At 41.8% G+C, this 25,781-nt stretch overlaps 1 long non-coding RNA gene across 1 annotated transcript in view; it reads right to left on the reverse strand.

The window, feature by feature from the left end:
* The window catches only part of LOC120943411, a 432,597-nt gene that overhangs the window by 200,612 nt on the left and 206,204 nt on the right, over positions 1-25,781 (reverse strand). The window contains exon 3 of the long non-coding RNA XR_005750286.1: positions 18,224-18,284. This is a non-coding gene — a long non-coding RNA (uncharacterized LOC120943411). The remainder of the gene's footprint in view (positions 1-18,223; positions 18,285-25,781) is intronic.

A 25,781-nucleotide genomic window follows, 5' to 3' on the forward strand; every position in this document is an offset into this window, starting at 1 on the left:
GGCGACACCTAGCGATGAAAAAAAAATGCATTTAGGCCGAGATTAGGACTTACGACGGCGTACATGGCGTTGCGCCGTCGTAAGCCCTTTGAGAATCTGGGCCATAGAAGGGAAATGGAAGGAAAAGGTAAGTGAACCAACAATGCACTAGCTTAAAGGAACCAATTTAGAAAATAAAAAACAAACCTTTACAACCCCTTTAACATTAATAAAAATGATTATAGCCGATTGTCCCTTCAAAATTCTGAAAAGAGCTAGATTTTAGAAGGCTAGAATGATTTTGATTTTCTCTCTTTGGTCTCAGTTACTATGATATTCTACACTGATAACCTACGCAAGCATAGTCATTATGCCCAGTGGGAAACTATTTTTAAAAATATATGTATAGTGCTCTCACTTTGTCACAACTAGTTAAGAGATATTTCATGTGATTTAAGATGTGAGGTAAGCATGGATACATCTGTGTATGTGATATTTTAGATGTAAACCTCATCTAATCATTTCTAATTATTTTTTGAATGTCGGTATAAACAGATATATGCTTCGTACACACGACCGTTTTCCTCGACAAAATCCATCAAGAAAAAAAATGGCAGAGCATTTTTGCCGAGGTATGTTTTTCGTGGATCTCGATGAGAAAAAAAGATGTTCTCTTTTTTCTCGTCGGGAGTCTCAATTTCCTCGTTGTGTTTCCCGTCGGGCTGGTTTACGACGAGAACCACGTTTGTGTGTATGCTTAGAAACCCGCGCATGCTCAGAATAAAGTATGAGACAGGAGCGCACCTTCGGTAAAAGTAGCGTTTGTAATGGAGATAACACATTCGTCACGCTGTAACAGACTGAAAAGTGCAAAGTGTCTCTTACCAAACTTTTACTTAACACGCAGTAACATGAGATTAGCAAAAGCAGCCCCAAGGGTTGTGCCAGTGGAATCGAACTTCCCCTGCCGTTGTATGTGTTGTACGTCACCACGTTTGAGAACGAGGAGATTTGGTCTTGACAGTGTGTACGCAAAGAAAGCTTGTCAAGTTTCTCCACAAGCCTGACAAGGAACTCGTCGAGGTAAACGATGTTTCATTTATGACGAGTTCCTCGGTCGTGTGTACGAGGCCTCGTAATAAAAATAATACCCCCTACACACGATTGGAATTTCGTTCAAGCTGTCTTGCATACACACTGTTATACTAAATTCCGACCGTCCAAAACGTGGTGACGTACAACACTATGACGAGCCGAGAAAAATTAAGTTCAATGCTTCTGAGCATGCGTCAACTTAATTCTGAGCATGCATGTTTTTTTCTCCGTCGGAGTTCCATACAGACGAATGTTCTCTTTCTGAGTCAGTCGGAATTTCCGATGGAGAAACTCAGATGGGGCACACACACGGTCGGAATATCTGATGAAAAAATTCCATCTGACTTTTTTCATCGGAAATTCCGATCGTGTGTACAAGGCATTAGGATGTCTATCTATTGATCACAGAATGGAGGGCAAAGTACTAGTCACAAGCATTGCCTATGATCACTCTGCAGCTTGTGTGTGAGTGTGTGTGTAATATATATACATTTATCTATATATAGATATATATATATAGATATCTATATATATATAAATATATATATATATAGCTATCTATCCATATATGGATATATATACTATACTGTCAAAAGTATTGGGACACCTACCTTTAGGCCTCGTACACACGACCGTTTTCCTCGACAGAATCCATCAAGAAACTTAGTGGGAGAGCTTTTTTGCAGAGGAAGGTTGTGTGTATGTTTTTTATCTAGGAAACTGTTGAGGAACTCGACGAGCAAAAAAGAGAACAAGTTCTGTTATAGTTTGGGGTTGTTTTTCAGGGGTTGGGCCTGTCTCTTTAGTTCCAAAGAAGGGAACTTTAAGGCGTCAGAAAACCAAGGCATTTTGGACAATTTCATGCTCCCAACTTTGTGACAACATTTTAGGGATGGACCCTGCCTGTTCCAACATGACTGTGCACCAGTACAAGGATGAGCGAGTTTGGGGTGGAGGAACTTGACTGGCCTGCACCTCAACCTGATAGAATACCTTTGGAAAGAATTTGAGTGGAGGCTGTGAGCCAGGCCTTCTCAACCAACATTAGTGCCTGACCTCACAAATGCGCTTCTGGAAGAATGGTCAAACATTCCCATATGGAAATGAAATCTCGCGCCAATATATGAATAAATTGAGTGAAATAAATTAAAATATATAGCCAAGCTGCTCTCTGTGAAATTACATAAATGCAATTTTGAACAGTGGAGTGAAATTTAGAGGCGCTAGCTAATAGTGTGTATACACTAAATAAATAATAAAAATATGCATAAATAACTAAATATAGATGAGTGAATATAACAATAAATGTTTGAATAAATAGTGACCATATGTAACAAAATTAACCACAATAATTGTTAAAGGTCAATTAATAATAGTGCACGATAAAAAGTGAAAAAGTGTGCCAAAACTTAAAAATAAAGTCCATATATATATAAATGATGAATCTTCAAAAACATAGACAGAAGATCTTCCACCTTCACCAAGATATAAAAAGACCACCAAAAGTGCTCATGGATGGCACCTTACCGCAAATAATGGACCACTTTAATTAAAAAGAGGTCAATTAGGCAGATTAGAGATAATATTCCAGACCCAGATCTCTCAGTCTTAACAGTCTTGATACAGCAACACTCCACGCCACATGAGGTATTAAAGCAAGAGAGAGAAAATCGCCATAGAATAATATTGTTTTTATTTGATAAAACAGAGAAACAAAACGCCAAATGGCCTCTTACTTGATGGGGTGCCTAGCCCCGGCACTGAGGTTGAGAGCGTGGATAATATGGGGAGAATAGATGGAATCCCGTTACCGGCATTGGAACCGTGCAAAGCCGCACTATCGTTGTTAGCGTGCGTTCCACCCTCCAGAATGAGAGAGCCAGCAGGACCAGGAAGTGGGTGGGTCGAGCGTGACCTGTAAGCCTCGACGTACGTTTCGTGATGATGTCACGTCGTCAGGAAGCATACAGCGTCGCGCTCTGGGTCTATCTTAAAGGCCCATCAATCAACTAAAGTGGGAGGGGATCAGAGGGGCGGCAACACTCAGTCCCGGATCAAGCAACTGGACATTATACAAATCAATGCGTTTGGGCCAGCAAACAAGATACACTCCTACACCTTGTGGACAGCCTTCCCAGAAGTGTTGAAGCTGTTATTGCTGCAAAGGGTGGGCCAACTCAATATTTAACCCTACGGACTAAGACTTGGATGCCATTAAAGTTCATGTGTCTGTAAATGCAGGTGTCCCAATACTTTTGTTACTATGGTGTATATATCTACACACACAATACATATAAGGCTATAAGAACAGGAGTGTCTAGGCAAGCTCACCTACCATGAAATGCAATGCTGTTTTAGGAGTAAAGATGAGTTTGGGAATTCTTCAAACTCATCTCTACCTGAACTCTAAACTTGCACTCATATTTTCCTCCAACGAGCTACGGGTCAGAAGCTCATGCAAATAAAGAAGAGGGCTAAGGGGTGAGAATAATCCAACCCACAGCTCATTGGAGGAAAAAAAAGTATGTGAATTTGACACTTGTGTAGAGATGAGTTTAGAGGATGCCTAACCTCATCTCTATTAACCTCCCTGGCGGTATGATTATGTCAGGTTTTTGATGCTGAAAGCGGTACAATTGTTTTGCATGGAAATTTGGCGTTTTATATTGTAGGCCTGCAATTCTTAGGAATAACTCACTTAAATCTGTCCAATCAAGAGTCTAGTATCCCGGTTATGATAAAGTTTGAAACATGAAATCATTAATTAAAATATAATAAATAACTATAAATAATTATAACAAATAATAATATAATATTAATAAAAATTATTCAATGATGTAATCAAATCAAAAACACTGAAATTTGCTCAGATGTCTTTACTTTCAGTGTTTGATGACGAATTTCCCAAATCACTATTACTCAATTCTGCAAGTGATTCTAATTTATTATCGCTGTTTTCTAGCTGGTCTAAAACCACTTTTGTCATAAAGGGATACAATCTATTTATCCCATTATATGGCTGTCATCTCAAACTACAACTGCCAGCAGTCTCAGCTTACTGCATAAAAGTCTATGGGCTTGCTTGACTTTATCTCTCCCCCTGCATAACATTAGTATCGCAGTAGAGGGAGAGAAGAATACAAGGCAATATCTACTTCTAAATATTGCTATATCCCGGCACCTGGTTTACTTTTTCATTTTTCAACGTTATTGAATCGTCACAAGGTTACATTTCATTCATGTTTATTTACGGCAGCAGGTTGGGATGCGGTGTACTGTCCTAGTGCATGTCCTACTTTCTTTTCAGCAGACACAACTGCAGCACAGTTGTGTGAACTGAATTTACTGAAATGAAACTGTGTTGTGCAAGGCTGCCCAACGAAGCCCAAAACATATGGTGTGAACAAGCCCTTAAGCCTCGTACACACGACCGAGGAACTTGACAGGCGAAACACAACATTTTGCTCGTCGAGTTCCTTGTTAGGCTATCGAGGATCTCGGCGAGCCAAATTTCTCCATTCCCGTCAAGGAAAAAGAGAACATGCTCTCTTTTTGGCTCGACAAGATCCTCGACAGTTTCCTCGTCGAAAAGTGTCCACACGACCGGTTTCCTCGGCAAAAAAAACAGCAAGTTTCTTGCTGTTTTTTGCCGAGAAACTCGGTCGTGTGTACGAGGCTATAGATGTGATGGCTGTATAATTTTCCTTATCAGTCTTTCTTCTATTATTTTCCCTTGGCAATTCTGCCACTAACACACTTCCTGCCCTAGGGTGACAACGCTTCATCAATCCACTGTATCTATGAAGGGAGCCATGGTTGTCACCCTAGGACAGGGCTACAGAAAAATCATACTGTCGTCCTTTCTATAACATAGAGAGTGGGTTTCTTTAGTCCTCCGAGAAAATAACTGATAATGCACAGGCAAAGGGCATGGGAAGTTATCAGCTTGCAAGATTTTTGTCAAGACTCGGCACTTATCAAACATATACACAGTATAACAAAATGCTTTCATAGACCAGTAGGAAACACATAAGAGAAGTTTGTTGTTAGGGTCTACATACCCTAAAAAATTGTGATTCTATATAAAGATATAATATAAAAAAAAATTGACTGGAGTTCCCCTTTAAGGGAACGCACGTGTTTCCTGCTTTCTTAAATAGCAGTAGAAGGGCTGATAATGAAAAGTGAAGGTGTTTCACAGCTAAGCTCTTCTCTAGATGATTTTATTTGTTGATGGCTGAAGCACTGGAAGAGATGAGAGATACAGACTCGAGAGCCATAGCCTGGTCTCACAGGACTCTTCTGCAAGGGGAAATGTATGAAATATTAAACACAGGTTTTTCATTATATCACAGGATTCATTTCACAGTTAAAAAAAAAACCACTGACACAAGAAAGCTAAAAAAAAAATTGCAGGCAGCCGTCTGGCATGAAGTTCTCTGAAGCACGGAGCTCACTTGAAAGGTGAAGCCGGCTCACTTAGTTGCTTTAAACCAGCATCCTCATAAGCAGGAATAATAGGCGGGAATAAGAGTCATAGGCAGACAGAAAGGAAAATGTCAATTGGAACACTGTGTGAACTTCCGCCAAAAGAATATATTATCATAGCTTTTGATCTTGGTCGCGAAAGGAGAAGAGAAAGGCCATTGGTTAGCGAGCACTACTCAGACTTCTGTAAAGCAAACTTGACGCTATTCCCAATCCCCAGGAATAACCTTTCAAATGAAGACGTGTCACTGCCAGGTTCTGATTGCTGCCTAGGATTTGTCAGTCTATTGCTGCTGGGCACCCCAGGAGTCCTCAGTACCCCAGAGTTACAGCTCTAAGCAACTTCCCAGAAACGAAGAACGTGTCACTGCATTCCACATAACAATGCACACTCCTTAATTATATATATCTTTACACTGCATGTACCTTAATGCTGGATTTTCCAAAAGTTGGAATTGCCATAATGCAGAACCTGGTGTCTGGGGGTCCTGGAAAGCCCTGAAGCAAAAATTTCACAACCAAGGGTCAGAACCTAAGTGAAATAAGTCAAAGGGAGCACCAGAAGAAAAATTCTTATGCCCTGTACACACGATCTGACCTTTGTCCGACCAAATTCACATCGGAATTTCCGACGGAATTCCATCAGAGGAAAAGAAAACATGTTCTCTATGTAAACAATGGAATTCATCGGAATTTCCGATTAAAATTACTCCAATGAGGCATACACAAGGTCGGAATTTCTGATGGAAAAAGTCAATCTGAGTGTACAGGACATTAGAAGTCCAAAGTCTTCATTGTTCAACAGGTTACAACAAGCAGGGCATAGGACAGCCAACGTATTTCAGGAAACCACTACCCAGATGAATAATAAAGACTTTGGACTCCTAAGGATTTTTCATTTGGCGCTCTCTTTGACCTATTACATTTGGATCTCAACGAAGGTGAATGACTTCTCTTGGGGGAATCCCTGTCTTTGGGGTGAGCTGCCGAACACAGGTCAATTGGGCTCAAGTAATGGCTTTAACCACACTTTAATAACTTGTAATAATCCATGCTCAGTGCCCTTCTACCACTATCTTAGGGATCAGAACCTGGCATAATCTAGTCTTGTTTTAAAGGTTAGTACTGGGCATTGGGGATGGTGAAAAGAAAGGACCATGTAGATAGCGTTGGTTTCCTGCATTTGATAAGCATTTGAAACGCACTTCAAAAATGCAGGGCGGCACAATGACGTAGTGTGGATGACAGTTCTGAGGTTGCATTTTATCCACTATTTATTGCCTTTCTTGGATGCAGCAGGTCCTATTGAAATACATTTAAGCGGAGGTTCACCCTAAAAACGTGTATATAACATTACATTCTGCATACTTCCAACATTTACAGCATGCTGTTTGTTTTTGTTTTTTTGCTGTACATGCCGTATTATTGCTATTTTCCACCCGACTTCCGGGTGCTCACTCCCGCGGGAGTAGGCGTTCCTATGCAGAGGCGCAGTGTCATGTGGGACTTCGCCCAGATGATTGACATCTTGAGAAAAACTTTGGCTCTATACGGCGCTATACGGCGCCTGCGCACCGACTAGGAGCCATGTAGAGCTGACTGCGCAGGCGCCGTATAAAGCCGACTTGCAGTTCGGCTACTTTCGGAAACTCGTGACGTGTCTTATCCGCCGAGGAGAAGTTTTTCTCAAGACGTCAATCATCTGGGCGAAGTCCCACATGACACTGCGCCTCTGCATAGGAACGCCTACCCCCGCGGGAGTGTGTATGCTTTTAATATAGAAAACAAAATTGTTTAAATTATAACTAGAGGTAAAAAAAAAAAAATGTAGTTTTAGATAAAGAGGAGAAGGATCGGAACACCTGTCAGGTTTTATTGCTGGTAATGTGAAGGGGTGTGTTTCCGCTCCAAAATTAAATAATTAATACAAATTCAACAAAGTGAAAAGTTAATTAACTACTTGTATAACCCTTTCACGCCGAGCGTACGCATATATGCGTCCTCGGCTTTCAGGGGTTGTACCGGGATGATGCCTGCAGCCGCAGGCATCATCCCGGTACCGTTGTTTAGAGCGGGCGATCGGCTTTCCAAACATAACAACCGATGCGGCTAAAAGCCGCTCGGTTGTTATGCCGGAGGAGCGGGAGGGGACATCCCCCCCCTCCCCGCCGCCTCTCGCCGCTCTGACCGGGCCTCCCGTCCCACCGGGAGACCCGATCCACGATCCGGCGCCTCCAGCGTCTCGGCGCGCTCTGAAACAAAGCCGTAAACGGCTTTGATTCAGTGTGCGCATTGAAACCACGGAAGCGGCGTCATGACGTCACTTCCGGGTTTCTCGGCTGCCAATGGCGCCGGATTTAAAAAAGTACACAGTATTCAGAATCGCCGTTTTCGGCGATCTGAATACTTTGAAGTGCAAAGGAGGGCTCGGAGGTCTTTTAGACCCCGATCCCTCCATAAAGAGTACCTGTCACGACCTATTGCTGTCACAAGGGATGTTTACATTCCTTGTGACAGCAATAAAAGTGATCAAAATGTAAAAAAAAAAAAAAAAAAAATGTAATATTAGAAAAAATAAATAAATAAATAAGAAAACAAAAAAAAAATTTTTTTAAAGCGCCCCCCTCCCCGCGAGCTTGCGCAGCAAAGAAAGCGCATACGGAAGTCGCGCCCGCATATGAAAACGGTGTTCAAATAACACATGTGAGGTATCGCCGCGATCGTAAGAGCGAGAGCAATAATTATAGCACTAGGCCTACTCTGTAACTCTAACCTGGTAACCGTAAAAAAAGTTTAAAGCGTCGCCTATGGAGATTTTTAGTTACCGTAGTTTGTCGCCATTCCACGAGTGCGTGCAATTATAAAGCGTGTCATGCTTGGTATCTATTTACTCGGCATAACATCATCTTTCACATTATGCAAAAAAATTGGGCTAATTTTACTTTTTCATTTTTTTAAAATTCATGAAAGTAAATTTTTCCCAAAAAGTTGTGTTTAAAACACCGCCGCACAAATACCGTATGACATAAAATATTGCAACAATCGCCATTTTATTCTCTAGATTCTCTGCTAAAAATATATATATAATGTTTGGGGGTTCTAAGTAATTTTCTAGCCAAAAATATGGATTTTAACTTGTAAACACCAAATGTCATACATAGGCATAGGCATGAAAGGGATAACAAGCTGCTCCTCTGGGTCAAATTATTAAGAAAATAATGTGCAATGGAATGAAAGTGTGAAAGAGGGCGCTAGAGGGATTTTGACTCACTGGTAAGGATACCCTCACACGGAAGGGACCTCTCAGTAAGTCTAATAAATTAGATATATTAAACACTCCTGTGACAATTAACAAAAAAGAAACGAAAATATCACAATACTATAAATATATATATATATAAAGACAGTATGATATACTAGATACTGTGAATATTATGCTGAAAATTTATATAATTCACGAATCCGTGAACATGCACAAAAAATGCTGTGAAAAGGAAATATTAAAGTGTCTCTATTTAGCACTCTATTTGTTGCAGTCCATTATGTGTAGTTTTCCCGGTAGGATGGGTGATCATACGATAAAAGGTGAATAATCATGCAGCCACCACCAACTGTTACAGCTTCACCCAATGTGTTCTGATCTAGTAATGCTCTTACCGGAAGGTGTGGACCCCTTTATTTAAAAAGAAAGGTCTGCTGAGCTGAGCAGGTTTTAGTGCCTGCACACTTGGACACTACCTATTCAGACTGCTGTGATGATTGGCTCAATCATATCCCAGGAATCCAACAACCAAAAGACAAAGGAGAGCTAATAGTGCATTATTGTTTATTAAAAATATATAAAAACAAAGTGGCTGAATGGCCCCTTACTTTGTGGGTGCCTGCCCGGCACTAGGATGGCATGCGCTGGATAAGACTCTGGCTCAGAGTGCAGAGATCGTCCGCAGTGCGGGGAGTCCTATTGACAGCTGTAGCGTCTATGTGCGGGATCAGCTGGGGAGCAGAGAAGTCAGACTGCCTCCTTTATTGCTGGTAAGGAGAGCCTCTCCCTTTACTTGTTCTGTTTGCTGTTATCACCAAGAGTGAAAGTAAAAGAACATCCCAAATGTTGTATTGCCACTAGAAGAGGAATAGAGAGTAAATATTACAGTGTAGACATTAGTTCTGGTGACCCTGGTGGAAGGATTTCCTCTCACTTCCTGTTTTGTCTATGGGACAAGGAGTGAAGAGAAAACTCAAAAAATGGGACTTAAATAGCAGAAAAAGATGACAAGGGATATAACCCTCCCTTACAAGTTTTGCCTTTAGTTTTATGTGAACTGCAACAATCAACATAAGTACCTAAAAAAAGTATAATAATTGTACAATAAATATTGACTACTCTTTTCTGTTTTTTTCTTACTTGGATTTTATTTTGTTTTATTAAAGTACTGACAGCAGCAGTATAGGCTGCATATAGGCTAATCTGATAGGGCAAAGAGGAATATGTAAAGCGTAGTGACTCATAGTAACCAAAGATGAAGAGAGATCTTATCATTGTATAAGTTCTGACCATACAAAAGCTTACACAGAGATTCTACTCTTTACTCCCACAGGTGAACAATGCAGAGTGGGAGTAAAAGCTAGACAGGCATAAGAAGTGGTGGTAGGGGATAGCATCTAATCGAACCTGCTGCTAAATCGGATTTTGCCTTTATAGATCAAACAGATAACCCATATACTGTAGAAACAAAAGATCAAAGACCAACATTACATGGCCATTGCATCTATGCAAACCCAATTGAACAGCCAAAGGGTACTCTCATAATATTAAGAACGCATTGTTCGCAGAGATGCACACAACCAGCGTTGTATTGTACACACAATAAGAAAGGGTTTTCTTTACATTTTCAGGGCTTCTGTTAATTGCTATGCATGAGAATTTCATGAACGAACATTTTTTCATTAGGTGGGCACTGATATAACTAAAGATGGGTCTTTTCTTTAATAGGAACGTTGCATTGGGCCATTGCTGGAAGTTTTATTAATGCTGGCTGCTAGGGGATCTATTGTGGCTGGTAAAGGGGTGTTGTGTTGCTGGGGGGTCTCTTATTGCTGTGGGGGATCTTGTGTTGCAGGAGGAGTAGGAAAGGGTCTATTGTTGCTGGCTGCTGGGGTGTATTGTTGCTGGAGAAGATTTATTGTTGCTGGGGGATCTAATGTTGCTGGGGCGTCTATTGTTGCTGCATTGCTTGGTATCATTGTTATCATTACTGCTTTTCTTGTTATCATTACCAAATTCCAGTTAGCATCAAAAATTATACTTGGTTCTGTATTCTCTGAAAGGGGTGGTACTATGAACCTGGTAGGGGATGGAGACAAGAGATGGCGCTCTGAGGTGGGTAGGGGTTGGAGACAAAGGATGGTGCTCTGAGATGGGTTGGAGTTGGAGACAAGAAATGGCACTCTGAGGTGGGTAGGGGTGGAGACAAAGGATGGTGCTCTCAGATGGGTTGGACTTGGAGACAAGAAATGGCACTAGGTGGGTAGGGGTTGGAGACAAAGGATGGTGCTCTGAGATGGGTTGGAGTTGGAGACAAGGAATGGCACTCTGAGGTGGGTAGGGGTTGGAGACAAAGGATGGTGCTCTCAGATGGGTTGGAGTTAGAGACAAGGAATGGCACTATGAGGTGGGTAGGGGTTGGAGACAAAGGACAGTGCTCTGAGATGGGTTGGGGACAGGGGGCAGTGCTCTAAGCTGGGTAGGAGTTGGAGACAAGGGTTATTTTGGGAGGGAGTATCTGCACCTATTCTCTGGGGGAAAAAAGCCCTGACTAAAGTTGACATAAAAAACTGAAAGTAAAAAAGACCATAGTGTGTGTTTTGCAGGGGTGTGACAATGTAAATGTGCTTGTATGCTTTAGCCATGATGGCAAAAATTTCATATACTGCTTTAAATGCATTCTGTAATGATAAATACCAATACTTACTCTGCATTTTTTGATCGCAGATCATGTCATATGTTTTTTTTTTTAGCTTTTTTTATAGCAAAAATCCACTAACACATTCTCTTCCATCACTCAGTAACTTGCTGACGATACAAGGGTCACCGAGTTCTATTATTTTGATTTTGTTTGTGACATAACTATACTTCCTGTTACGCTATGTATACTGTACCACATTTTGTGCCATGGTCACCATTCTTTTCCCTTGTATGTTTGTCCCTTTTTTTTCAATAAAAATCCACCTACACACATACCTCTAAGGCCAAAAAAATAATGTACCTACGTAAGCCCCAAGGCCAAATTTCTCAAGATAGAAAGCACTCTGTAAATACCAAAAGCAATTGCTTTTATTCAGGTAATATAATATTTTGGAGTCATGTTTAAAAAAGGATCCTAAAAGGTCTTGAAATGTTGGATTACATGGTGAGATCATCTGAATAAAGTCAACTGAATTTCGCTGTTCATGAAGTGCTGTCTATTTTGCAGATTTAACTGGTCCTTTGTTTGGCACATGTGCCTTTCATACCTTAGTAGGTAATTATGGTGCTTTAAATACAGAATCTGAATGCATGTATTACTTATCTACTTAAAGCACAAAAAACATCAAAATGTCCATGCTCCATGCATAGTACAAATAGAGAATGCAGCATATGCCTTGAACATGAATGCAGGCTTTAACAGATAACTTCTGAGAAGGATCTAATTTAACTACAGTAGGTCCTTGGCACAGCCAGTAGAAGAGATAGGGGCTATTGTTTCATGTTTCATCTTGCTTGACTTACACATTTTATTTTTTATACATTTGTATATGAGTTCCTAATATTATTTGTTTTTTGCCATTTCAATATATTTTGTTAAGGTGTGCAGCATAGTTATGTACAATAAAGAATTAAATAGTAGTTATTATAATAACTAGTAATGCTTAGTTGCCCTAAACTGGACTTATTATGCTAAAGGGACATTATTTTTCAAGGGCAATTTGGTTCAGATTTTGAACACCGAGAGCAATCAGTTGGCAAGTGACTTGATAGAGATCAAACTTGAACAACCATCCCTAAGCCCAGGTTCACACTGGGCTGCGGGAAGTTCAGCTGAACTCGCACAATTTCACTCCCACCTGTCAGTTCCGATTTTGGCCACGATTACAGAGACATCTGTGTGGGTTTTTCGCATCAGTGTGAACCAGGGCTTAATAGACATGTGCATTCGTTTTCGTCCGAATGCATTTTCGTCCAAATATTGGGTATTTTCGTTATCATTTTAACAAATGAAAATGAACCCGAAAAATCCGAAATCCGAAAGATTTGACATAAAAAAATGCTTTATTTTAGTTTTCGTTGCTTCAACAGTTCGATATAGATAAGAGATTTGACATGATGCTGTCAATAGCAATCTGTGTCTATCAAACCTGTGGTCGAATGTGCCTAACCTTAACTCTATTAGTCCAAGATTATTCTACAAAGAGAGGAAAAATGTGACATATTAGAGAGAAAAGATTCGACATTATAGAGACAGTGTTGGGGTAGACCATTCAATGTGAATGACGAAGATTCGACGAAGCAGCGAAAAACATACAAACTTTGAATCTGTCATTGAAGGCTTATGGTGTCTGTCGAATGTTCTAAGAAGATTCGACAAGCAGCTAAACTGTACGACGCCGCGATCGTACATTTCCGGTCAAATGCTGGGCCCATAGGATATAGAAGAATTTGAATGTTGGTTGACTAGTAATAATAATTTATAAATATAAGTATTACTAGTCATACAACATTAGAATTATTCTATAGCTTGTAGGAGGAAAATTCGACCGGAAATATACGATTGCGGCGCCGTACAGTTTAGCTGCTCCGTCGAATCTTCTTAGAACATTCAACAGACACCATTAACATTCAATGACAGATTCTACCTTAATTAATTCTGATTTTCGGACGCACTGTTTATAACTCACATATAATGATGCTTTAAATTCTCTCCCAAGCAATTTGACAACAATTTGCAACTTTAGTTGTACAACTCAATTACCAATTGTCTCAAACTTTGGGGAACCAAATTCCAAGTAAATAGAATTGGGTGTTTCTACAAACTTTTCTACCTCCCGTCATGCTCTTGGAAAATCAACATATGCCTTCACACACTAACAATTCATACCTTCAGCTGAATAACTAAAAAAAATTAACAACGGTCCCAAATTTCATGCACCATGGTGATTGGGTTATATGATTAGGACAAGGAGTTTTTACAAACTTTATATCTCCATGCTCTTGGACAATAAACATCTGTCTTGACACATTCATGGTCATTAAATTAAGCTGGCAGCATTACCTATGTAACTAGAAATGCTAATGTATATTCCTGATACATTAAGACTGAACAAACTGCTTGGGTGAGCAGAAAAACATGTTATATATTACACAACAAGCCCAGTTGAATATGACTAACAACTACTATTAAGTTAAGAAAATGTGCTCTATGGGTGCATAAATATGCAAGTGTTAATGTAAACCTACAAAGAATGGTTGCTAATTATCTTCACAGCAATTTCTCCCCAGAACTGTACATTTCCTTCTAGTAATTCAGACCCATAGCCTTCTCTAGACATAGGTCAGCAGTGAACACTGTCACTTGTGTTTTAAATCCAGGTGAACATACTGGTGATGTTATAAAAGAAAAACATAAAAAAATGATTTACATCTCAAAATGTGCTAATTACGACTGAAGAGGCTTAAAGAATTTAAAGTGTTTTATCTGTGACTCTTAGCTGTGCGCTTGGCAATAATGATGAGGGCAGACAGTAGGTCGCTTACGGTTTACGAAATAATGAGAAATATTAAATCATGACTGAGATGGTAAGGCAGGGAAAAAAATCTCATATTTTTTTCACAGAGCAAAACATTTTGCAGAGTTTACTTCAGGTGAAATAAATAGATTTAGTTCACATAGTGATAACCAGATATAGTCATATCCTTGCTTTCTGTAACCAAACAAAATATCAAAGGGACCTTCATTTGGAAAAACTCTTATCCTTAAATTCCTGTCAATATCAAACTCTCCTATGATGCCACCAGGCTCCACATTTGTATCTCTCTCCTGCCATAGCTTCTTCTATGCTTTTAGGGTCAGTTGTTAAGACCAAGTATGACAACTAGCAAACGTACCTTCTGTGAGTAGAGTCTATGTAAGTTTGCTGAAAGTAAATAGTGTTACAGTGAGACATCTTGGTATGTGGTCTTCACTTTTTTGGAAACATGCTTTGAGAACCTTCTAGAGTGAACGAGATTTAATACCTGGTTCTGCACTGAAAGTGTCCAGGGCATTATAGACCTCGAGGGGATCCGTAGATATCTGTGAATCATGCAGCATTGTCGTCATGCTTGCTGTTATTAACTAGCCTAGATAGATATTCATTCTACATTGTCCACTGCTGTCTATTAAGCATTTATGCTGTTCAACCCCAAGTGCACAGATTGGTTTCTCTACATTGTATTTCATTGTTCAATCAGAAGGGGAAAATACAGACTCACAACCGAAGTGGCTATAACAGTTTTGCTATTATAAACTAGACAAACTGAGTACATTATGCATGAAGCGAAGGGCCGACAGCACCTTATGACAGACAGAAAGCTTAATGTGAACCTGTGATCTGCCCATGCAAGCTTTGCTTTAGCTTCTCCATCATCAATAGCATTCACTTTCCATCCTTTCACCCCCCCCCCCTGCTGCTCTGTTCATCCACTGGGAGTGAAAGGAAGGTACTGTGTTGGCTACAAGCCGCTAGAGTCATTTGTTACATGGGACTATGGACCTTCTGACTGGCCCAGTGCTATCACATGAAGGAATCATATGTTTCTCTATGCCTGGGGTTTACTTGTATGCAGGGCTTTTTTTCTCAGACAATAGGTGCAGGAACTCCCCTTTTCCGAGTCACTTGTTTTCCCTGCTCCTACCCACCTCCGAGCAACGTCCCTTGGTTACATCCCCTACCCACCTCCCAGTACCACCCTTTTAGACAATACAGAACCAAGTATCATTTTCCTGTGCTAAGTAGTTTGTATGGAATTCGGTTTCCCCTTCAGCCAGCAACAATAGATCCCCCTAACAATGTACCACCCACAACAAAATCCCTCTCAGCAACAACAGATCTCCACACAGCCAGCATTAATAGACTCTCTGGCAGCCATCAACAATAGACCCCTCCCCCAACAGTAGATCTCCTTCAGCAACAATAGACCCCCCTGCAAAAATAGATCCCCTGCATCTAGAATAGATCCGCCAGCAGTGAGCATCAATACCCTGCAGCACACCCCAGTACCCCTTGACGGGTGCCGGAACTGCGTTCCCCCATGTTCCCGCTGAAAAAAAGCCCTGCTCGTATGTCATTTGGCTCCTGGTGCTAAAGCAAATAAAGGAAAAGTGAGTATATGCTTCCTGTGGATGGGGGTATTAAAGAAAACCTGTTGCTTTGCTCTAAATTTGCTTTAAAGTTAACCTGTCTTGAAAATAATATGGATTGCGCTTGCCGATTTCCTACTGGAAATGCTAGTTGTCTTGCTCTTAAAGAAAAACTGAACTGCTTATGAAAAAGCCGGCTAGTTATCACAGAAAATACATGCAATAAAAAGATACCTACCTGCTTGCAGTGCTATATAGAATGTACTCTGAGCAAAAGTTTACATTTTGTGCTGGGGTGACTGAATTCCTGCACATGCGAGTAACATCATCCTGCGGTGGCCAATAAAGATGGCCAAAGACTGCTACCCAGAAGCTGGGGAGAGGAGTCCTGGAACCAGTGAGGGACCTTGCAGACTTTGGGCCATTAAAGGGGGGGTAAGTATTGGCAGACATTGGTTCGGCTTTAAGCTCACCCTTTGACTTCAATATTTAGAACAACTATACAAGTCAGGAAGTCAAGCCAGTGAAGTGTCATTAATCCTTATCCTTCTGGGTCAACATGATAACCAGAGGACTAACATCATAAGGATAATCCATCAATGAAACCCTTCAGTGATAAGTTCTTTATAAGCTGCCATTGTTTTGGGAACAAACTCATAACAATCTTCTGATTGGCTGCTAATATCAACAAATGTACTTTTCCGATGAGCATTCCCTCTAAAGTAAACCATATCCTATCCCAGCTGTGTATTCTAATTGTAATTAGATCAGATAGTGAAATCTGAGTAAGTTTGACTGTTCTGCTACCAAAAGTCTAATGCCGCGTACACACCATCACTTTATGTGATGAAAAAAAATGACGTTTTTAAAAACGTCACTTTAATTGACTGTGTGTGGGGGAAAACGTCGTTTTATGTCTTGTAAAAAACGACCAAAAAAAATTGAAGCATGCTTCAATTTTATGTGTCGTTTTTCAAAAGTGCACTTTTTACTTCACAGAAATTGACCGTGTGTAGCAAAAAACGTCGTTTTGTAAGACGTTTTTTCATCCACGCATGCCCAGAAGCTACTTCAATGGTAAAACGTGGTGGAACGTAACCTCACTTTGCAAGAACATTGTGAGAAAAACGATGGTGTGTAGGCAACTTCGTCTTTGAAAATTGAAGTTTCAAAAACGTCATTTTTTACTTCACAGAAAGTGTCGTTTTTTTTCATCACATAAAGTGATGGTGTGTACGGGGCATAAGACCCGGTTCACACTGGGGCGACTCGTCAGGCGACGCAGCCGCCTGACAAGTCGTGTCCCATTCTAGTGAATAGAACTGTTCTAATAGGAGCGACGCAAGTCGCTCCGACTTAGAAAAAGGTTCCTGTACTACTTCAGGGGCGACTCGGGGCGACCTGCATTGACTTCTATACAGAAGTCATTTTGCAAGTCGCCTTAGATGTCGTCTTCATGTCGCCTGGCCGAGTCGCCCCCGAAGTCGTGCCGCCCCTGTGTGAACCGGCTCTTAGACAACATGCAGTCTACATGTGGAAAAAATGCTAAATATAATCAAAATTAGACATTAATTTTCTAATTAAATTTATATGCAAATAAATGTATATTCTCACATTTGAAAATGTGGTAATATACATGTCTCTATACAAGAACATTTCATTATATTATAAAGCAAAACATGGGCTGTTTAATAGCATGGTGCAAACTGGCTCCAAGGAGGCTAAATCTACCCTTGGTACAGAAAGCGGGTAACAGTTCCTAGATTTGAGCATCTATGGGTTTAACGTGGAATTCAGCTCATCCATATAAATGTAATCAGTCTTTTTCAATTGTTTCTGAAAAAAAGGTATTTAGTCCAAAACACTTGCTGCTTACTGCAGGGATCCAAAGGGGCACACCTCTCTTCTGGAGGGCTGCTCCCTTGCTGACTAAATACTGTGACACCTCCCTAGTTTGGCCAGCAATTGGGCAACACCATAGGAGATGGTGAATGTTCCCCTAGCTCACTTGGAGATCCTGTTGCTGATGAATTTCTGTCAGCTAAAGGATTGCTGGTACAACCTAAGCCTGAGACTGAAGCATAAAAATGCTACAATAAACTACAGTCAATAATACAACATATACAGTACTGTAGGTATTTAACAATAGCAATTAGGCTCATGACAGGTTAATACAAAGGCCAATATAATTTACAACATCACATATTTCTTTGCACCGTGTTATTATTTAAACCACATAAAATGGACCATTATTTGCTAACATTAGCTTTAAAGTATATTTTTTTTACCTTTTTATCCTGTTTCTTTCCTTTCATTTGCTAACAGGCCCTCCAAATCACTTGACATTATCTGGAAAAAAATCAAGAATCAAGTTTAGAATTTATTGTTTTAAATTAAAATGGCAAATACACCAAATGCACAAGTATAATTGTTAAACTTTGAAAATTATGTTCTTCACAATGCCTAGAGCTACAGGGGTGAATGAGAATTTGTAAAGTGGCTGTACTGCTTGTTCTGAATATGGAAATTTGTAACTGATATTGGGATTACCTTAAGCATAATGCATATCACATATCAAATAAAGACAATTAATATTATTCTACTACAGCAGCATGTGTAGGTTAAATGCTGATTTTGTCCTGTCCTCTCCCAGAAAAAAATCAAAAGCCTGTATAATCTCTGCTATACTTTGTCCAATGGACATTCCAGATGCCACTCCATTTTAATATTCAGATCAAGACTGATTGTTTATGAAGTAAAACTGTTGTCATGTTTAGAACACATTAGATTTACTTAAATTGGAGAGCGCACAATCTGGAGCAGCTGCGCATGGTAGCCAATCAGCTTCTAACTTCAACTTGTTCAGTTAAGCTTTGCGAAAAAAACAAAAACAAATGGAAGCTGATTCGTTTTTATGGAGAGCTTCACCAGATTTTGCACTCTCCAATATTAGTAAATCTACCCCATGTGAGATTAATCTTATATTTTGGTCAATATAAATTGTTTTTCTATTGAATCTAAAGACGTCTAATATTTGTATTCATTCTCCCTAAAGTAATAGACTCTCCTAAGCAATGCTCAAGTTATTTTGCTATCAGCCTGAAAATGTACTTGATATGGCCACCTTAGTACCTTTATAAATTTAAATTATTCAATTATAAATCCACCTACCAAGTGTGTGTCCTTAATGGCTATACTTTGCCAAATTGAATGCACTTGGTAGATTACATGTTCACAGAAGAAAACTGTGTTTCAACATTTTCAAGCTTCAATGCGCTGGTGTCAAGCCTAGCTGCCTTTAAAACCTCTGCTATTAGAACCTTCTGTGTAATCCACAGAAACAGACAGCAGATGCAGAATGCCACTAGCTAGTTGTGTTGTGAATTGAACTTTCAGCTGTGGAGTTAAAGTTCAACCCTAGGTATTGAAGAAAAGCCACATTAATTATTGATTACATCCAACTGCAAACCCACACATTTAATATCAGTAAAGAGGGCTAAAGTTTCAGACTATGTTACTTTCACCCTTCAAAGCTGCCTCTAACTTTGCTGTTTTTGCCTTAGATCTCATTGTGCAGTGAAATATCACTCCAAAAAAAAACAGTGTAGACTCTCTGGTCAAAGTGCAACACGTCACTAAGATCCTCCAGTACCTGGCTAGATTACATTACCTAGTGCAAAGTGTCAAGAAGGATACCTAGCAAAATAAGTGTAGTTTTATCTCCTGAATGCATGCAACAGATGTGTCTGCTTTATGAGAGCTAACAAGTACTAAGTACCAATATGCATTTTTTTTTTTAAAAAGAGCAGCCAATCAAATATTAGCTTTTAGCAGCTTATAGTAAGAAGACTAATCAAATGAATGATCTGGTATGTATAAGCTGTTCCCAACTCCTGGTTTGAGTTCTCTTTATTTGGGAGGTATGGTTCTAACCGAGTTTGTCAAACTGACAGGGAAGTCTGGAAACCCCAAATTTAGCACCTAACCCCTTTAACGTCTATAGGAGGCCCAAGTAGCTTTTTGGCCTTTTCCAAGGCTAATAGGCAAGATATTGTTGAAAAAACAACATATGTAGCTGGGCATGCATTGCCAAGGGGGACATCTACCCATGTGTACAAACTTTTGTAAAAATGTAATTCAATAGGGAGAGGGTGTTTTCATGCAGGACACTGCTGGAAATACACAATCCTCTAAATAACTTACATGTTTTTAAATGTTTGAGGGATGTCTTAAAGATGAACATGATGTTATGAAATAGCCCAATGTAAATGGTGTGGGGTTCCCCTTAAAATTTCAATCAGGCCCTTATCCAGGTAACCAGAAAAGGGAGGGCAGTGAGCATGCAGTTAACCCCTTCAATCTCCTGGACCAAGCCAGGCAACATGCCCTTCAACATTGAGGGGGTTACTTGGGTCAAGCCATAGAAAGCACTTAGAAATAAGGGGAAAAAATGAACAGAACTGTAAAATAAACTTTTTAGATGATAGAACTTCTTAAATCAAGTCCATGGAACATTCGTTTTGAGAAAAGAATTTCCCCCCAACAGGACACAGTATTAAAAAAAGGCTTTTATTTTCTGCTCCAATTAAAGGCTGTATTTGGTTGAGTGTTGGACCAGACTCTATTGCTTTAAATAAGTGTAAGGGTGATTGGGTTACAAGACTTACTGAATACATTTATAAATGCTATATCAGGTAGAGTAGTTCTGATTTATATATTATTTCAGTTGCTTACTGAGCTTTTTTTCTTGGTCTAGAATTATCTAATGTGGGAGACAAGCCCAGACTGTGTGTGTTATATGACAACTATGAACAGAATATGTAGTCATAGACATTGTGTGGACAAATTGAGTACCATAAAAACTATTTTATTATATACCATTTAAAAAATCTATTACACAACATTAAAAATTGCTCTCCACATAGGGGTTCACAACGCAAAGATTCCGATTACAGTTTACATGTAAACTCCAAGCGTTTTGGGACTCCTTCTTCAGGAAAACATGTGCCAGAATCAGTACACTGGAACCCACTGCTAATCTTTAATAAAGTAATATCGGCCAGTAGGGTACACTGAAATTCATTGCATGTGTGTGTTGCCTATAGAGGTGCAAATGAGTATGCCAAGGTGAAGCCACTGCCTTTTGGTTGTAAAATGCAGGTACATTCATTAAACAGACAATAGTCTTGTAATCTTAAAAAAAAGGACCAAGGGCCAAATCTTCAAAAGAGATACGCAGGCGGAACTGCTGTTCAGCCTGCATATCTCTGTGCCTAACTTTGGAAACGATCCTCAAAAGGATTTTTCCAAAGTTAGGCAGAAGATCTGACATCTGTAAGACACTTACACTGTCAGATCTTAGGATGCAGTACCGCATCCGCCGCTGGGGGCATTTCTCATTGAAATGCCGCTTTGCGTATGCAAATGAGGACTTAAGCAGATCCACAAAGCTTTTAAGCATTGTGGTTTCTGCGTAAGTTCCGATTTGCTTGCGCAAAATTAGGGCTGGTTTTACAATGTGGAAAGTTAGTACACCATGTAAAACCAGACCTTTTTTTCGATCGCCGCGATTTTTTTTTAAATTTGAATTTTTATTTCCCGGCGCGTATTTTTTTTTTCACCCGTCGCAACTTTATTGTCCCGTCGCAATCCACAAAGCCCGGCGTAAATTACGTTCGCGCGCTGCACGTCGGGAAAATTACGTCACACGCATGCGCAGTACGGCCGGCGCGGGAGCGCGCCTCATTTAAATTGTAATCGCCCCCCGGAGAGGAGGACCGCCTTGCGACGGAGGCACTTAAGTTACACGGCGTGTAATTTCTAGGTAAGTGCTTTGAAGATCGGGCACTTAGGTAGAAATTTAACGCCTGTGTAACTTAACTGCTGAAAGTTAAGTTAGGCTACGTTTTTGGCCCAAATTCCCAATGGGGAGCCATCCAGACCCAATGTGAGTAAGTCACCATAAAGCGTGGTAGTCAAGGAACATAGGGCCAAATCCACAGCCAGCGGCGCAAAATAAGTTTTTTCTAACTTATGTCATTTAAGTTACGGCGCCCTAAGTTGGTGTCGTAATTGCCGTATCCACAGCGCATTTGCGCCCAAAAGTGCGCCTGCCGTAACGTAAATTCGGAGGCGTAAGGCGGGGTTATGGCAAGTGGGAAGGAAGTGGGCGTGCTTCATTGTAATGAGCCGTGACCCCATGCAAATGAAGGTCCGGCCGTACTGCGCATGCGCGCACGAATCTGCTGCTCACTGCGCATGTGCAGAACTTTGCTTGGCGCAATCAGTGAGATAGGTAAAAGGCCAAGTGTACTTAGTTTGAGGATCGCACTGTGCTTAACTAGCTCCAGTCAAACACACTTCATTTGCAAAAGTATTTCCCTGTGTTCCCTTCCATGAGCAATTTGCTTCTGCTCTTAGTTTGTCAGTGTTTGTTGGTAAGTTGTGTTTGATAGAGAAGTGTTGGAGGAGTAGTAGATAGTAGTTGTTGTTTGTTTGTGATAAGTGTAATTTTTGTTTGATTGTTTCTGCTAATTTTTTTGTTTGTTTTTTTTCTGCTTGGATTTTGTGTTTGGTTTTTGTGTGTTTGTATTTGACTTTGTAGTAGCTGTCTGCGTCTGTGTGTATTTTTGTGTATTTGTTTGGTGTGTATTTTTGTGTGTTTGTATTTGACTTTGTAGTAGCTGTCTGCTTGTGTGTGTATTTTTGTGTGTTTGTCCTGTTTGGCTTCTTGTTGCTGGGTGGTGTCTGTGATGGCCCCCAAACGCAGGAAGCTGAATTTTTCACATGTTGAAAAGCAAATCCTAGCCAGGTATGTCATACAATATGGAAGATATCTACATGGGCCTGATAGCCGGGACACCTCCCCGGCCCAAAGGAAGAGGATCTATGCCAAAATAACAGATCACATAAATGCGGCGGGGGGAGGGGAGACGAGAACCCCCGCTGGCATTAAGAAAAAGATCAATGATCTGAGGAGCGTGGTCCGCAATAAGGTGGCCAAGCTCACTGCGCATAGGAGGGGCACTGGAGGAGGGGGACCATGCCCCATCCGGCTGACTGAGGAGGAATGGGCAGTGGCCCGGTGTTTCGAGCCAGAGCAGGTGGTGGGCCTGCCTGGTTATCAGTCTGATGTTCCTGTGAGGCCAGGTAAGGTTTTTTTTTTTTTTTATTTGGTGATTAGCATGTGTGGGTGGGGGAAGGGAACATGTGCCAAGTGTGTGGATCCTCAAACCTGTGATTGTTTGGTGTCTTCCACAGATGACCAGGAGATTGCTGGGCCATCAGGCCAGGCTGCTGCACCACCCCAAAGACAGGAGGCTGCTGAGGAGTCCCCAGGGGAGGGGAGTGGCCAAACCTCCCCTCATGAGGAGGCTGAGGGGGAGGAGGATGAGGGGGAGGAGGAAGAAGATCTCCAGATTGGCCGGGAAATCATTATTGCCACAGATCTGATGACCTTTGACGATACCCTTGAGGCTAGCCTTGAGGCTCCCCTTGAGGCTACCCCAGAGGCTCCCCTTGAGGCTACCCCAGAGGCTCCCCTTGAGGCTACCCCAGAGGCTACCCCAGAGGATCCCCCAGAGGCTGGCACCAGTCAGGCCACCATCAGGGGTAGCCCCTCCCACTCCTCCCACAACATGCCGCAACCCACAAGGGTCACTCTATCCCCTCCTACCTGGCCACAAGCCTCAGGGGCAGGCAGGATGGCGACCCAGGACACCAGGGTGGGGTCTGAGCATATGCCGGCCAGTCTGCTGAGGGACAATGCCAAGCAGACCCGCAGTCTGGGTGACATCAAAAAAACTATGGCCAAGATGGAGCACAGCCTGGATGTAATGAGGGAGTCACTCAGTGATGTGGCCACCAATTCATTGGGTGTCATCACCTGTTTGTGGTCCCTGCATACCGCCACAACAGGCGTGGGCCAGGAGGTGACTGCCCTCACCCGGGCTGTGCAGGACAACACCCGGGCTGTGCAGGAGAACACACGGGCTGGCCAGGCCAATACGGCTGCCATCACTGCCTGCCTGACCAGGATAGCAGTGGCCTTGGAGGGCAGGCCAGCCGGAGGTCAGACACCAGGGGAGGCTCCTCCCTCCCCTGCTCCCCCCCCCAATGAAGATACTCCCTCCCCTGCTCCCCCCCCCAATGAAGATACTCCCTCCCCTGCTCCCGCCCCCCATGAAGATCCTCCAGGTGCCCGTGGCCGTGCCCGTGCCCGTGCCCCTGCCCGTGGGCAGCCTAGACGGAGCACTCGCCGCCGGACTTAAATACCAGGGGTACTTTTTTTTTTTTTTTTTTTGCTTTAAAAATTTTGGTTATTATACTGTACTTATGATTTGGTTTATGTGTGTGAATGATGTGTGAATGTGGGGGGTGGCATTCCTGACAAAATAAGGGTGTCACCCTCAGTTTTGGTGGAGAAGGGATCCCCAGGACCAGGGAGAAGTCATCCTAGGTTCCTGAATGGTGTATGAATGCACAGTGACATAATTGGAGCCGTGGCGGGGCGTTACTGCTCCCAAGTACCAAAGGGGGGGGGTACTTGGATCTAATCCAATTCAATGTGCATGTGATGTGTTTGTGCTAGGGACCACAGTGGTGTGCATTCATGCATTCTCATTGTGACATAAATCATGTGCGTTTCCAGAGACAAAAACATTCTCAATGTGTCATTAAACATGTGCGTTTACTGTGCAAAGCAACATTCTCATTGTCACATAATTCATGTGCGTTTGCAGTGAAAACAAATAATAACATTGTCACATAATTCATGTGCGTTTGCATTGAAAAGAAATAATAACATTGTGACATGATTTCTGGCCATTTACTGAGAAAAGATGCCTTCTGCCAGGCGTCTCCTGGCTACTGTGCCCTCAGTAGACCGGGTAGAGTGGGCTAGGGGGGGATTGCCTGGGTGGGGGGTCAGGTCAGCACGTAAGTTAATCTCCAGTCCCCTTCTCGTTGCAAAGTTATGAAGAATGCAACAAGCCCCTATTATTTGGCACACAAAGTCTGGGGAATACAGCAGTGTACCCCCAGTCTTGTCCAGGCATCTGAAGCGGGACTTCAGCAGGCCAAAAGTACGCTCCACTACTGCCCGGGTGCGAATATGAGCCTCGTTGTAGCGTTGCTCTCCTGGGGTTTGGGGGTTCCTGAATGGGGTCATCATGTGAGGGCCCAGGGCATATCCAGAGTCACCTGGAAGGCAAAAGACAGGAGGATATTAGTCATGCATGTGCCCCATGTGATGTCTGCATCATGGGGGGGGGACAGTCATACCTGACACACATGTCACTCACCAACCAGCCAGCTGTCTCCATACACGTTCTGCTCCAATTCACGTGCTATGTTGGTCTGCCTAAAGATGTAGCTGTCATGGCACGAACCTGGAAATTTGGCACACACATGCCAGATGAGGCCATGGGCATCCACGATTACCTGGACATTGATGGAATGCCAGTTTTTGCGATTCCTGAACAGGTGCTCTGTATCATGGGGGGGCTGTAGTGCCACATGGGTACAGTCAATGGCCCCGATGGTCCGTGGGAATCGTGCAATCTGATAGAAATCAGCCATGCTCTTCATTCGCTGGTCCTCCTGGGTGGGCTTTTAAAATTGACTGCCCATGCGTCTCAGTATTGCAGGGACAACCTGGTGCACACACCTGCTCATCGAGGACTGTACCATCCCAGCCAGACCTCCACATGTTCTCTGAAAAGACCCAGTGGCCAGAAAATGCAGGGTGGCCATAACTTTAATGTGAGCTGGCAGGGCATGGGATCGTTGGGTTGGGGTGTTCAGATCATCCTGCAGGATCCTGGTTAAGTCCAGGATGGCTTCCTG

Source organism: Rana temporaria, chromosome 6 (assembly GCF_905171775.1).
Source record: "Rana temporaria chromosome 6, aRanTem1.1, whole genome shotgun sequence".
NCBI lineage: Eukaryota > Metazoa > Chordata > Amphibia > Anura > Ranidae > Rana > Rana temporaria.